Below are 14,048 nucleotides of genomic sequence, written 5' to 3'. Positions count from 1 at the left end.
CCTCTCTTTCCTTTTTTTGTTTGTTTGTTACTTAGACCAAAAGTCTGCCAGTTTCATTAATCTTCTCAAAGAACCAACTCTTAGATTCATTGATTCTTTGTATTATTTTTTGTTTCTACTTCATTGATTTCTATTTTGTTTCTGATTATTTCTTGCCATTGACTGAGTTTGTGTTTGGTTTGTTCTTTTGCCAAATTTTTTAATTTTATAAATAAGTTATTTATTTGTGGTCTCTCTAATTTTCTAATATAGGCACTCCAAGCTATAAATTTTCCTTGAAGAGCTGCTTTCAACATGTCCCAGAGGCTTCAATTGTTGTGTGTTCGTTTTCATTTAGATCCAGGAAGTTTTTTTCATTTCTTTCTTGATTTCTTCTTTGACACATTCATCATTCAAGTAATGAGTTGTTTAATCTCCATGAGTTTTTGTATTTAATAGAAATTTATTACTGTCAACTTTAAGTTTTATTGCATTGTGGTCAGATAGGATACAAGGAATTCAATCTTTTTGAATTTGTAAAGACTTGTTTTGTGTTTTAGGATGTGTTCTGTTTTAGACAGGATTTATTTGCAGCTGAGTAGAATGTGTATTCTTTGGTGTTTGGGCAGAATATTCTGTAAATATCTGTTAAGTCCATTTGATGTATGATGTCAATTAATTCTGATGTCTCTCTCTCTCTTTCCCCCTCTCTCTCTCTGTCTCTCTGTCTTTCTGCCTCTGTCTCTCTGTCTGTCTCTCTCTCTCATCTGGTCTCTGTCCAGATGACCAGTCTATTGGAGAAAGTGGGGTGTGAAATCACCTACTACTATCTTTAAAACTAAGATGTGTTTCTTGTAGAAATTAGATTGGTGGATTTTGTTTCTTGATTGATTCATTCAGTCAACCTGTGGGTTTTGTTTTTTTTTCCCCCCCAGGGGTTTTTTTGATTGGAGAAATGAGTCCATTGATATTTAATGTTATTATCGAAATGTGTGTTAATTGCTGTCACCGTGTTGATTTTGGGTGGTAGTATTTATTTTTTCAGTGGTACTCTGTGTTTTAATAATTATGTTTTAATAATTATGGATTCCTATTCCTTTCCACAGTCTCTCAGTTATATGCACTCTTCTCTTCAGTATGTTCACTAGAGAGTGTTCTTGTGATATTTTGGTGAAGAAACAGTGGCAGCATTTGCCCTTGTCTGAAGAGTCTGCCTGAGGCTAAAGTGAAGAATTTTAGATTAATTTCGTTGGCAGAAGACATCTCAAACAGCCTAGCATAGATCCTATCATGTGGATATTAGTAGTACCTCTAACGAAGATTTATAATGAAAAGTAGCAAGCTGAGCATAGTAAATTACAAAAAGCATATTTTCAGGAGAAAAAGAGCACCAGAAAGAAGAATGGAGCTCAGTTCTTTGTTCAAGAAGATAAACAGGTTTTTTAAAGAATGGAATAAAGGGAGTGATGATCTTAGGGCAAGATCTCACTCAACATATGAAAAGGAAGGAATTAAAGAAAAATTTAGAGCCAGGTGTGGTGGTGCATGCCTTTAATCACAGCATTGGGAAGGCAGGGGCTGGTGGGTCTCTGAGATAGAGGCCAGTCTGATCTAAAGATCAAAATCAAGGACAGCCAAGGGTAGGCAGTAAAGGAAAACAGAAAGCCAGTGAAAATGTAATCAAACAAGGGGGCCATGTTCCAGCCAAAGTAAGCAGCAGAACACGGCAGCTTCAGCCACATAGTTCTGGCTTTAGATTTAAGGATAGAAGAAACAGGTTATAAAAGTTGCCTCCCTGACTAAGAACAGCTGCTGAAGCCAGGCATGTGTCAGAGGTGTCCCTGAATGAAGGCCTAGTAAAGAGGCTATTGTGTGAAACTGTGAAGTTGCTGCCTAGATTGCCTTAGAGAACCCAAGATATTAGAGATACCAGAGTTGTTGGATACCTGCCAAGGAGAGCTGCTAACAGGGAATGGAACCAGCGCAAGAGAAAGAAGTGTGTTGCAGTCAACAAAGCTGGATGGAGTTGGAGATGTTGAGAGCATTTTGACATCAGGCATGGAGATACAGAGTCTGGAGTTTGCCCAGCTGGCTTTTGGTCTTGCTTCGGCCCAGCATTTCCTCATTATGCTTCCTCCCTGTGTTTTGGAATTGTAATGTATATCCTGTGCCATTATATGGTGTAAGTATGTGATCTGCTTTTTGATTTTGATTTTTAACAGGTGATTACAGTTAAGAGGTTGTCATGAGATTCAAAAGAGATTTTGGAATTTGGACTTTGAAACTCACAGAGATCCACCTGCCTCTGCCTCCCAAGTGCTGGGATTTAAGGTGAATGTCACTATACTGGGCTTGGGGGGGGGGGGTGGAATTTTTTTACTTTAATTTTACAGGAAAACTTTTTAACTTTTTGTTGATTCTTTGTGGATTTCACATCACGCATCCTGATTGTGGTGGTATTGTGTTCCCCAAAATATTGTGCACCCTAATAAACTTAGCTGGGATCAGGATCAGAACAGCCACTAGATACAGAGGCTAGAAAATGGTGGCATTCACATCTTTAATCCTAGCATTCCAGAGGCAGAAATCTGTCTGGATCTCTGTGAGTTCAAAGCCACATTGGAAACAGCCAGGCATGGTGACACACGCCTTCAACCCCAAAAAGTGAGCCTTTAATCCCAGGGAGTAATGGCAGAAAGCAGAAAGGTACATAAGGCGTGAAGACCAGAAACTAGAAGCTTTTAGCTGGTTAAGCATTCAGGCTTTCAAGAAGCCGTTCAGCTGAGATTCATTCTGGATGAAGACTCAGAGGCTTCCAGTCTGAGGAAACAGGATCAGCTGAGGAATTAGAGAGGTGAGGAAGCTGTGGCTTGTTCTGGTTCTCTGATCTTCCAGCATTCACCCCAATACCTGGCTCCAGGTTTGTTCTTATGAATAAGACCATTTAAGATTCCTGCTACACCTGATCCCATTCATCTTTTCATCTCCCCATCCCTTTGTATCTGCCCTCTGCCCTATGTAACACCCCCCTGAAGTTAATAAAGTTTAAAAAAAAATCTCATTGTGGAACCTATAGTGTGGCCCAGTGAGTCACACAGTAAACTCTTCAGTCCATTTATCTTTACTTGCAAGTGTTCATTGCAATGAGTCATTGGTCTGGCTTGAGGCCTCTGGCTTCTGCTGCACTATTGATACTAGGCCCTCATTGGGACTCCTCTTGGACATCCTTTTGTTGCCCTGTGTCACAGAGATCCTGCAGCTTTGGATCTGCAGGACAAGCCCCTTCACATGCTCCAGCAGTTCATGGATGGGGTAGATGTTGGCATGGGCCAACTCATACCCTGTTTCTAGGCCTGAGTGGTAGCTGAGTTGGTCAGCCCTCCAGCTCTTTGGGAAAGACTTTGAAATGTCATTTTTCCCTAATGTGTTTCTCATCTAAGTTCTCCCAATGAAGATTAGTGTGGGGACATTAGAGACTCTGTGGCTATCTGGACAACAGGCTGGGCCCCTACTCACTGCCCTGAATACTGACCTCCTAAAGATTTCTTCTCTGTTTCTTTTCTTTCAAAATCTCCTTCTTTTCAGCTATTTTCCTTCTTATCCCTAAAATTGTAAAATCTCAAGGTAAATTAATTTCTTATTTAAGTGAAAAGCACCCTAACTAAGGTGGGGGAGCATCAAACCATAAAAACTCTTACATATTAAAAAAAGGTCATGGACTTTAGAATAACTTGTGACTCTGCATGCATTCCTCTGTTCTTTCATTGTCTATTATTCCCACCCACCAGAGTGTAAACTCCACATAGTGAGATCTCTTTCTTGTTTTCATAGAGCCTCATAAACTCCACCGGAATCTATTTGCAGCGTAGGATTTCCTTGTCTGTGATAGTTAACATTAACTGTCCACTTGATAGAATCATCCGAAAGACAAGCTTTTGGGCATACCTGAGAGAGACTGTCTACATTATCCATTGTGTTCATTAAAATGGAAGGATCCCCTCTGACCAGCAGGCTGATTAGAGAGCTAAGAACGAATACTCATCACTTCCTGCTTCTTCACTGTAGATGCAGAGTGTCCAGCTGCCTCAAACTCCTGCCAGCAAGACTTCTTTGCTATGGTGGACTGCATTCTTGAACTGTGAGCCAAAATAAATCCTTTCTCCCTTAAATTGCTTTTGTTGTATTCAACAGAGAAATAACAAAATAACAATACAATCATTGATTTATTTTGCATGGTGACATTTCAGCCTTTTTCAAAGAATTCTGATTTTCTGAGCAAAAAGAATACCACCAATCATTTCAGTTTTGTAAAGTGTTCTATTACATTTTGTATTACAAAATGTTATAATAAATTACCTCATTTTAATGACTAGAACAGATAAGTTAACCCATAATTGTTTGGGTAAGAAGTTTGTTAGCCTCAGCTTGTGTGTTGGCTTGTTTCTCAGAAGGTCAAAACAAAAGCTTCTGAGGGGACCTGCTCTTTTACGGAGGGTCCAGAAGAGCAGTCATTTCAAGACTCAGATTTAATAGATTTAATAGGACCCAGTTTCATTTGATTTCTTGACTAGGACCCAGTTTCTCTCAGGGAATCTTCCCTCACTGCTTTGTTTTGGCCCCTTTCTTCTGTCCTCAGTAACGGCAAGCTCACACATCTCCACAGTTCTGGATTGTCTCCCTCTGCCTCCCGCTTCTGCGGCACACCCCTTGTTAACAATTCTGCCTTCTTCATAAGGATTATGTGGTTCAATGAGACCATCCGAGTAGCCCTCCTTATTTTAATAGCAGCAAACTATCAGCCTTTAATTCCATCCATAAAATCCCTTCACCAGGTAAAACTTGACATGTTCACAGTTTGGAAATTTAGGACTAGGCATCTGGAAGGAAGCCATTTTTCTCCCCATAAAGCAGTAATTTGAAGCAATCCGTTGCTCAGCTTTTATAATATTCTAAATATACCAGTTCCTCAGATTCAACCAAACCTTCCCAGGTTCTCTCAGCCATCCTGCAAGCACACTTTCAGATCCTCTGAAAAGCGGAGCAGACATTTGAAGGTGTGTTTTCATTATTTGTTACTGACACAGGTTCACTTCAATTTATACTTAATAAAACCTTATGGCTGAGGTTTGAGAACTGTTCAGAAAAGGTGCAATGAGATGGAAAACTGTCTTTCTGAACTTTTTCTCACACTAAGAAAAGAAAAAATCATTGTATAGTTCAAACAGATAGGAATTGTTACAATCTCTGAAAGAATGTACCCTGCAATGAATTTAATTTAATCTTTATGAAATAACTTGAGTGGAAAACATAGTTCACAAGGCCATGCTGAACAATGAATTTCATTTATACTAAGATAAAATGGCTAAGAGAACAACTATAATCTCTACTTTATACACTGTACTGATGTTTGATTTTATGTAACACCATTTTTCTGCCAAGCAGTGAATGCAATTTTAAAGTTGTCAAAGTCAAAAACAGTTTAGAATACAAATAATCTCTGTTAAATTTAGGTTATATCACAATAAGGTCTCAAACTGTATCCTTCCAATTTTTTCCCAAAAAAATATTTTTCTTGTTGTATTCTATTTCAAAAACCAAAGATTAGACAAATTTCAACACTACATTAACCAAGATAATTAATCACATAATAGAAGTATTATAAAGTTATGAAGATAGAAACCATATTAAAAAGCTTTATTTGTGGTTAATCTCAATATATAGAAGCCCAGTTTTTTCATATATATATATATATATATATATATATATATATACATTTTATCAGTGAATCTATAATTTGTGATTTTTTTATGAATTGGCCTGTACATCAAATTTACAACTTAATCAATACTTATCCTTAAAAGTGAAACAATTCCCATATAGATACTCACACAAAGAGGATTAGTTTGATAACCATGATATATAGAGAGACAGAAGATGATACATGATAGATAGATAGATAGATAGATAGATAGATAGACAGATGATAGATAGATGACTGATAGATATAGATAGTAGATAAAAATCAACTACTCTGAATACACTGCAGCAGTAAAGCACAGCTCCCAGGTTTCTTGTGGCACATGGGGAACAGATGGGATTAACCACACAGCTGCAAATACCTCCTAAACCACAGAAACAGTTAATCCAGTGGCTGTCTGTTTTAAGGTACAAGTTCTACAAATTAAAAGCTTTATTATACAAATATATATATACAATATATTTTTAAATTTTTGGATAGCTACTTATAAAAGCAAAGCAAACAGTGCATAATAGACTAGTGTGCATGAAAACTGACAGAATGAGAACAGGCAAGATTGCTAAGGAAGCCCTCAGTCCAGGACATTCAGGAAAGAAGAAAACAAGTATGAGATACAGACCTAAGAGGTTCTAGAACTCCTTATCTGAGCAGGATTCTTAGGTCTCTTCAATCCCTCTTGTGAGAAGAACCCTGTCCTGAGGTGGGCACCTCTCCAGACACATCGAATCCTTTCAACCTTTCTGCTTTAGCCTTCCCAGCTTCCCACTCGTGTCCTGCCCTACCCAGTCCTTACTGTAGTCCATGACCCCTTATTGGCAAGCTCCTCAATTCCCTCAAGTCTCTCTTGCCCATATTCAGAAGTCATTTCCCTAGTGTGATGATCACAGTCTCCCTTTCCGGAAAAATCTCACTTTTACCTCATTTTTTCTGATAATTAATAAGTAACATATGATTTAGTATCTATTTTACACTTTATATGGTTCATTGCCTATGTCAGGTACTAGGATTTTAGTTCCACAAAAATGTTTATCATTTATACATTTATAACTATTCAGCAGACAATGTGTACTGACTTGGATGAACAGTTGAGATCGCTGGTGACCAAAAGTCTCTTACTAGGGGATCTCTAAAAGATACCTAAGATTCACCAAAGATATTTCGCCTTTTCATTCAAGAAAAATGTAAATAAAGGATGGACCAATATACAAAATAATAAAGAAAAGAATACATGAAAAAGCAACAGTTATAAATAAATCCAAACAAATTTATCACATTAAACAAATTTGAGATTATAGATAAGTATGGCTCAGGAGGAACAAAGGATTTTAGTGCTAGATAAACTTTATCACATGTGCACATAACAAAAACAAAGGTATTTACTAAAATGCAAAATCAGAGTATTTGCCAATATATTCCCAACCAGGAAGCAAATGAAATAGGGGTGAGAGGTAGGATGGGGAAAAGGGATGAATGTTTTCAATAAAAGAAAAAAAGTAGAGGGAAAGAGAAAACAGATTGCTTGACTTGCTAACAAAAACAAATTCTATTTCCTAAATATGTTAATAATAAATGGAACCCAACTTAAAACATTCAGATAACAATTTAAAATAAAAGAGGATAAAATATTGAGTTCTTACCCTCTTACTAGCAAAAAAGAGAGGGGGAAGGAGGGAGGGAGGGAGGGAGGGAGGGAGGGAGGGAGGGAAGGAGGGAGGGAGGAAAAAAGTAAGAGTGAGTAGAAATAAAGAAGATAAGGGTATTCATTGTATTATGATACATAGTTCACTTCTCCAGAAGGCTATAATTTATAGTCAACTAATATCATTGAATCCAAAATCATTAAGCAAAGTTAAATAGAAGCAAAGCAATAAATTATATCACTAAGGTGGGAGTTTTTGACACTCACTCAAAGTAATTTATTCAACAAGATACAGACAATATGAAAATTTCAACTAATAAGCTTTACTTTAGGTGACACAGGACTTTGTGTCCAACTACTTGCATATATGCATCATTTTAAACACAAATGGAGTACTTACAAAGAGCTAAGCACTTGGCTATAAACTATATATGAACAGTTTCCAAAAAGTGGACATTTACTAATCAGCTGTCAGAGACTGTATAGGTTTGGATGAGGATGGAAGGCTACCTCTGTTGGCAAACTTCTCTCCTAGCATGCATTAAGCCTTGTATTCCATTCCCAGCACCACATAAACCAGGTGCTTGCAATCTTAGTTCTTGGGAAGTTGTGGCAAGAGGATTAGAAATTCAAGGTGGTCCTGAAATATATATACATATATTATATATATATATATATATATATATATATATATATATATATATATATATATATAGAGAGAGAGAGAGAGAGAGAGAGAGAGAGAGAGGGAGAGAGAGAGAGAGAGAGCGCAACTTAAAGGCCAGTCTGGCACACATAAAACCCTGTCTAATAAATAAAGAAATATACTGTGATTTTTGAAAAACTACAAACACATAAAAAATTTAAATTTAATTTTTAAAAAGTATACATAAAAGGAGAGATGATATCACAAATTAGGATATATTTAGAAATGAATCATACTGAAACACTACCAATAAAGTGGAAATAGTAAAATTAGGTAGTTAAATAATAATTGTTATTTTCAGAAAGTAAGGCTTTGAAATTATTTAAATCAGAGCAACATCTAGTTAAAAATGTTTCCCTGCTTTTCTCTTAAGCTAAACATAAACAATCAAAATCTGATAACCAAGTCTCCCATGGAAATACCACAAGAGGACCATAAAGTAGCCTCACACACAGTGTTTGTGTGAGGGGCTGGGGTGATGGCTCTGTTGGTTAAGGGCCTATTGGTGAAGCACAAGCATGAAGATGTAAGTTTGAATCCGCAGCTCCCACAATAAAATGTAGGTGTGGTCACTGTGGGAGGGGCCTGACCCCTGGATCTACAGAGCTCACTGGCCATTTAGTCAATGGGTGAGCACCCATTGAGAAACTGTCAAAAAATTAAGGTGGAAAGCAATCAAGCAAGGTACCAAACACCAACTTCTGGTCTCCACACACATGTGCATGTGGACTTGCACACACATATGCACAGATAAACATAAAATGCACACACATAAAAATATAAAACAAATACATGTATGACATTCTTTGAGAAAATATTGGGTCTGGCTGTAAATATCAAAACAATAAAGTTTCTATTAAAAGTAGTTTTAAACTTTGATAGAAAAGTGGTTCTTAAGATATTAAAAGCAGTAGAATAGAAAAAGATTAATAAATTTGATTATATTAAATGAAGATACTAGTACCTTAGTATTCAACAAATTATCAAGAAATTGAAAGAAATCATAGATAAAATACTTTTTCAATGTGTGTATAACCATAGATAAAACTACAATACAATGCCAGTGAGATGGCTCAAACAAAGGTGCTTGATGTCAAGCCTAAGGACCTGAGTTCAATACCGGGACGACATGGTGGAAAGAAAACAGACACTTGCAAGTTGTCCTCTGCTTTCCACACACATACCATGGAACAAGCACGAGTGCGCACACACACACACACACACACACACACACACACACACACACGAGAATGAATAAATAAATGTGATGTAAAATAGTAAGAGACATGACCTATAAAGAACAATATTGGATTAGTCATAAAAGTAATCTAATAAGTAGTCAACAAATATGAAGAACTGGTTTACAGGAAAATATTGAATTAGAAAGTACACAGAAGATTAAACTTTGGTAATCTTAAGGAACATGCAGATGACAAGCTTAAGGAAATGCTTCTAAGTCAGAAGAAACAAATGAAAGTGACAGCACTGTGCTCTGGAGAACCCGGGAACAACTGCCAGTCTCATGTACTGCTGGGGGAAATGTAATCACTAGATTCATCTGGAAAAAACCATTAGGCAAGATCTGTTAAATGAAACATCCACAAACCATATGACTCAGAGATTTCATTCCCAGGAACGTAATGAAAGGAAATGTATGTATAATTATATGTATCAAGAAAAAATATATATTACTTCTATGTATCACAAATATACATATATATGAATGCTCACCATAACACTGAACAGCAGCAAGGAAACAAAACAAATTTCCATCTGCAGTAAAATGGATAAAGAAATTGTAGTACATTATTCTACTTAGGTTAGACTAAATATTGTTTATCATTGTTGTCAGAAACAACATGGATTACAGCTTGCAAGAGAGAAAGAAGCCAGACAAAGACTAGTATACACTTTACTATTCACCTTATTCATAAGTTGAAAACAGCCAAAGAGAAACAGTGGTGACAGAGACAAAACAGTGGGAGAAAGTTAGTGGAGAGCCTGGAACTAGGGGACCGTGGTGCTATGCTTCCTCATCTTGGCAATGGTTACAAGGGTGTGTAACATGAATCTTAGAAGTTCTTATTAATAAAAATCAAACCTGGGGCCAGGTATTAGGGTGAACGTTGGAAGATCGAAGAAACAGAACAAGCCACAGCCACCCCACCTTGCCAATTCCTCAGCTGATCCTGTTTCCTCAGACTGGAAGCCTCTGTGTCCTCATCCAAATGAATCTCAGCTGAACTGCTGCTCAAAAGCCTAAAAGATTAACAAGGCTCTAGTTCTTGGATTTCATGCCTTATATACCTTTCTGCTTTCTGGCATCACTTCCTGGGATTAAAGGCGTGAGTCACCATGCCTGGCTGTTTTCAATGTGGCTTTGAACTCACAGAGATCCAGATGGATCTCTGCCTTCGGAATGCTAGGATTAAAGGTGTGTGTGCCACCATTTTCTAGCCTCTGTATCTAGTGGCTGTTCTGTTCTCTGACCCCAGCTAAGTTTAGTAGGGTGCACAATATTTTGGGGAACACAATATCACCACAAGGGTGGGTTCACAGAAAGAAACACGTTGAGATACACAGTGATAATTCATGTTTATCTATCCATATTTAATATGAATATTTGTATGTGTGGTGTGTTTTATATGTATGTCTATGTACATACATGAGTGTGTGGGTGTGTACACACATGCACACACGTTTGGAGGTCAGAACAGGACTTTATGTACCTTCCTCTATTGCTCATGTCTCTCGCTGAACTGGAAGCTTTGGCTAGGCTGGCTGCCATGGAAGCTCATGGGGGCCTGCCTAGGCCCCCAGTGCTGGAATCACAGGGCATGCACAGCCATGTTTATTTTAGAATATTGATGGTTTGGAGGCTATGGTTTATCATTATAAATAAAGATATAGAAATGTCTAGTAATATAAATTACAACTCCTGTTAATTGCTTTGTAACAAAACTACAATAAAATATTACATATAAAATATGAGTCCCCAAATGCTACCATTTGGTAAAATAGATACACTGAAACTATGTTAGTATAATTTAGCTTTATGTGTAGAAAGAATACTTTTAAAATACACTTTAGGGCTCAATATTTCTTAGAATTCAACATCTCATTACACTTCCCCTAAATGCACATCTTTCTTAATAAAGAAAAAACTGCCCTCCTAATCTCAAGTTCTGGTGATGAAAACTTCTAACAGCATGACAGCATTTTAAGTTATAGGGTACTCTAATGTGTTCAGGTAACCAATGCTGACTCCACAAAATATCTACCAAAATCAATTTTTATCACTCAAAATCTATTGCAATTAGAGAACAATGCCAAGGCACTGACACACTAATGGGTCTCAAAATATTTCAAAAAGAATAAGGAAATTGCAACATGTTTTAATTGAAATGCAGCTATGATAAGGATAACAAAGTAGATTATCTGAGCCTTCCACATGGCTAGCATATAAACTAGCATTCTAGAGGGCACTGCCTTTTTATAAGCACCAGCATTGTCTGGCTGCATTTTATATTACAACTGTCCTACATTGAGCCATTTCTTAAACTTTACTATATCTTTTAATAAAACAAGAGTTGTTTGACTGTTCCAAGTATTTGATTTTTAATTTCATTTTAGAACAAGAGTGTAGCATTTCCAAAAAGGATCCACTCTATAAAATTGGACCTGCTTGAAAGGAATATCATACCTGGATGGAACAGTCTCATGCATTCTACCACAACAGTAAATTACATGAAAATTATTAAACTGGAATTAGAAACCAGTTTTCTAATGCCTGGAGTGTTAAATTAACAGGGCAAAATGATCATCTCTTGCTGGAAAAGTTGCAATGATTATGTATAAGAAGTAGGAGCATGTCAAGCACATCATGATCCTCAGTTCTCCTAACTTTCCCTATTTCCTTAACCATTTCTTGTAACTTAATGATTTAACAATCTTTTGAATGTACTAATTTCTATCATTATGCTTCCTGGACTTAGAAGAAATACTCTCTTTCCCTAAGAACTGGAGAGGGCAACAGAAACCGAGAAACAAAACACCCACCCAACAAAGACAAGATCAGATATTAGTACTTAGAATTACAATCATCCCAAATCCAGATGCCTAGACACCAGTGTGAAAACACATTAACAGGCTGGAGAGATGGCTCAGTGGTTAAGAGCACTAGCTCCTCTTCCAGAGGACCCTGGTTCAGTTTCTGGCACCAACATGGCAGCTCACAATTGTCTGTAACTCCAGTTCCAGGGGATCTGACACTCTCACACCAATGGACATAAAATTAAATAAATTATTTTTTAAAATGCATAAACAGCCAGGAGAATATATCTCCACTAGAGCCCAGCAACCCTACTACAATAGGCCCTGTGAAATGCAATACAGATGAAGCACAAGGAAACGACCTTAAAATAGCCTTTATGAATATGATAGAGATCCTTAAAGAGGACATGAATAAATCCATTAATGAAATCTAGGAAAACACAAATGGTAGAAGGAAATGAACAAAAGAGTTCAAGACATGCACTTGGAAATACAATCAAAAAGGAAACCCAAACTGAAGGAAAAACAGACAAGCCTCACCAACAGAATACAAGAGAGGGAAGAGAGAATGTCAGTCATTGAAGACAGTATATAAGAAATGGATACCTCATAAAAAGAAAACGTTAAATTTAAAAAGTTCCTGGCACAGCAGGGTGGTGGTGGCTCATGCCTTTTATCCCAGCACTTGGGAGGCAGAGGCAGGCATATCTCAGTGAGTTTGAGGCCAACCTGGTCTACAAAGTGAGTTTCAGGACAGCCAGGACTGTTACACATAGAAACCCTATCTCAAAAAACTTTAAAAAAAGAAAGAAAAAAGAAAAAAAACCTCCTTCTGGCACAAAACACACCCAAAATTCTTAGGCACCATGAAAAGACCAAGTATACAAATAGTAGTAAAAGATGGAAGAGAAGAAACCAGGTAAAAGGCACAGAAAATATTTTCAACAAAACCATAGAAGAAAATTCCCCTGAACTAAAAAAGGGGTTGCCTATTAAGGTACAAGAAGCACACAGAGCATCAAATAGTTTGGATCAGAAAAAAAAAGTCCCCTCACCACATAATATTCAAAACATTAAATGTACAGAAGAAAAAAATATATTTAAAGCTGTAAGAGAAAAATACCAAGTAACATATAAGAGCAGACCTATTAGAACAACCCCTGACTTTTCAATGGGGACTCTAAAAGCCAGAAGGGCCTAGACAAATGTACTGAAGACTCTAAGAAACAATAGAGTCCAGTCCAGACTACTATTCCCAGCAAAACTTGCAATCATAGTAGATGGAGAAAGACAGACATTCCATGATAAAATCAAATTCAAGTAGTATTTAACTACAAATCCAGCTCTACAATGGCACTAGAAGGAAAACTTCAACCTGAAGAGGTTAACCACACAGGAAAACACAATGAATAAATAATATCAGACCAGCAAATCAAAAGGGGAGGAACCACACCACAACAACAAAATAATGGAAATTAACAAACACTGTTCATTGATAGCTCTCAACATCAATGGTCTCAATTCCCCAATACAAAGACACAGACTAACAGAATGGATTCTAAAACAATATGCATCCTTTTGCTGCATCTAAGAAACACACCTTAACATCTTTTAAGGATAATTTTAGGATGATGACAACAAAGAGAACCACATGTTTATTCTCACATGGTATGTTAGATTTTTCCTCCCTGAAAAAACAAGATAAAGGATGACAAAATTGGTTTTGGCTCAAAGTCTCAGTCCATGTCACTTGGTTCCATTTTGTTCTAAGTCTGTAATAAGGCTGGAAGTCATTGCAGAGAGCATGTGGCAAAGCAAATTCCGTACTTCATGGTGGCCAAGAAGCAGAGAAAGGGATGGGCAGGAGGAACCTGAGTAAGACACACCTAGTGACCTATGTCCTCCATCTTGGC

General features: G+C 37.1%; 1 protein-coding gene across 3 annotated transcripts in view; it reads right to left on the bottom strand.

The window, feature by feature from the left end:
• Stpg2 (sperm tail PG-rich repeat containing 2) overlaps nt 1-14,048 on the bottom strand; it is a 449,395-nt gene that overhangs the window by 235,969 nt on the left and 199,378 nt on the right. Inside the window, exon 12 of one of the 3 annotated variants that reach the window (XR_009379933.1) lies at nt 3,925-4,115. The exons of the other annotated variants lie outside the window; for them this stretch is intronic. The gene's annotated coding sequence lies outside the window, so the exon portion shown is untranslated. The remainder of the gene's footprint in view (nt 1-3,924; nt 4,116-14,048) is intronic. 3 annotated transcript variants of the gene reach the window in all.

The sequence above is a fragment of the Peromyscus eremicus genome, chromosome 6 (genome assembly GCF_949786415.1).
Source record: "Peromyscus eremicus chromosome 6, PerEre_H2_v1, whole genome shotgun sequence".
Classification (NCBI taxonomy): domain Eukaryota; kingdom Metazoa; phylum Chordata; class Mammalia; order Rodentia; family Cricetidae; genus Peromyscus; species Peromyscus eremicus.
The sequence above is the reverse complement of the archived record's forward strand: the minus strand, read 5'-3'. Positions and strand labels throughout refer to the sequence as shown.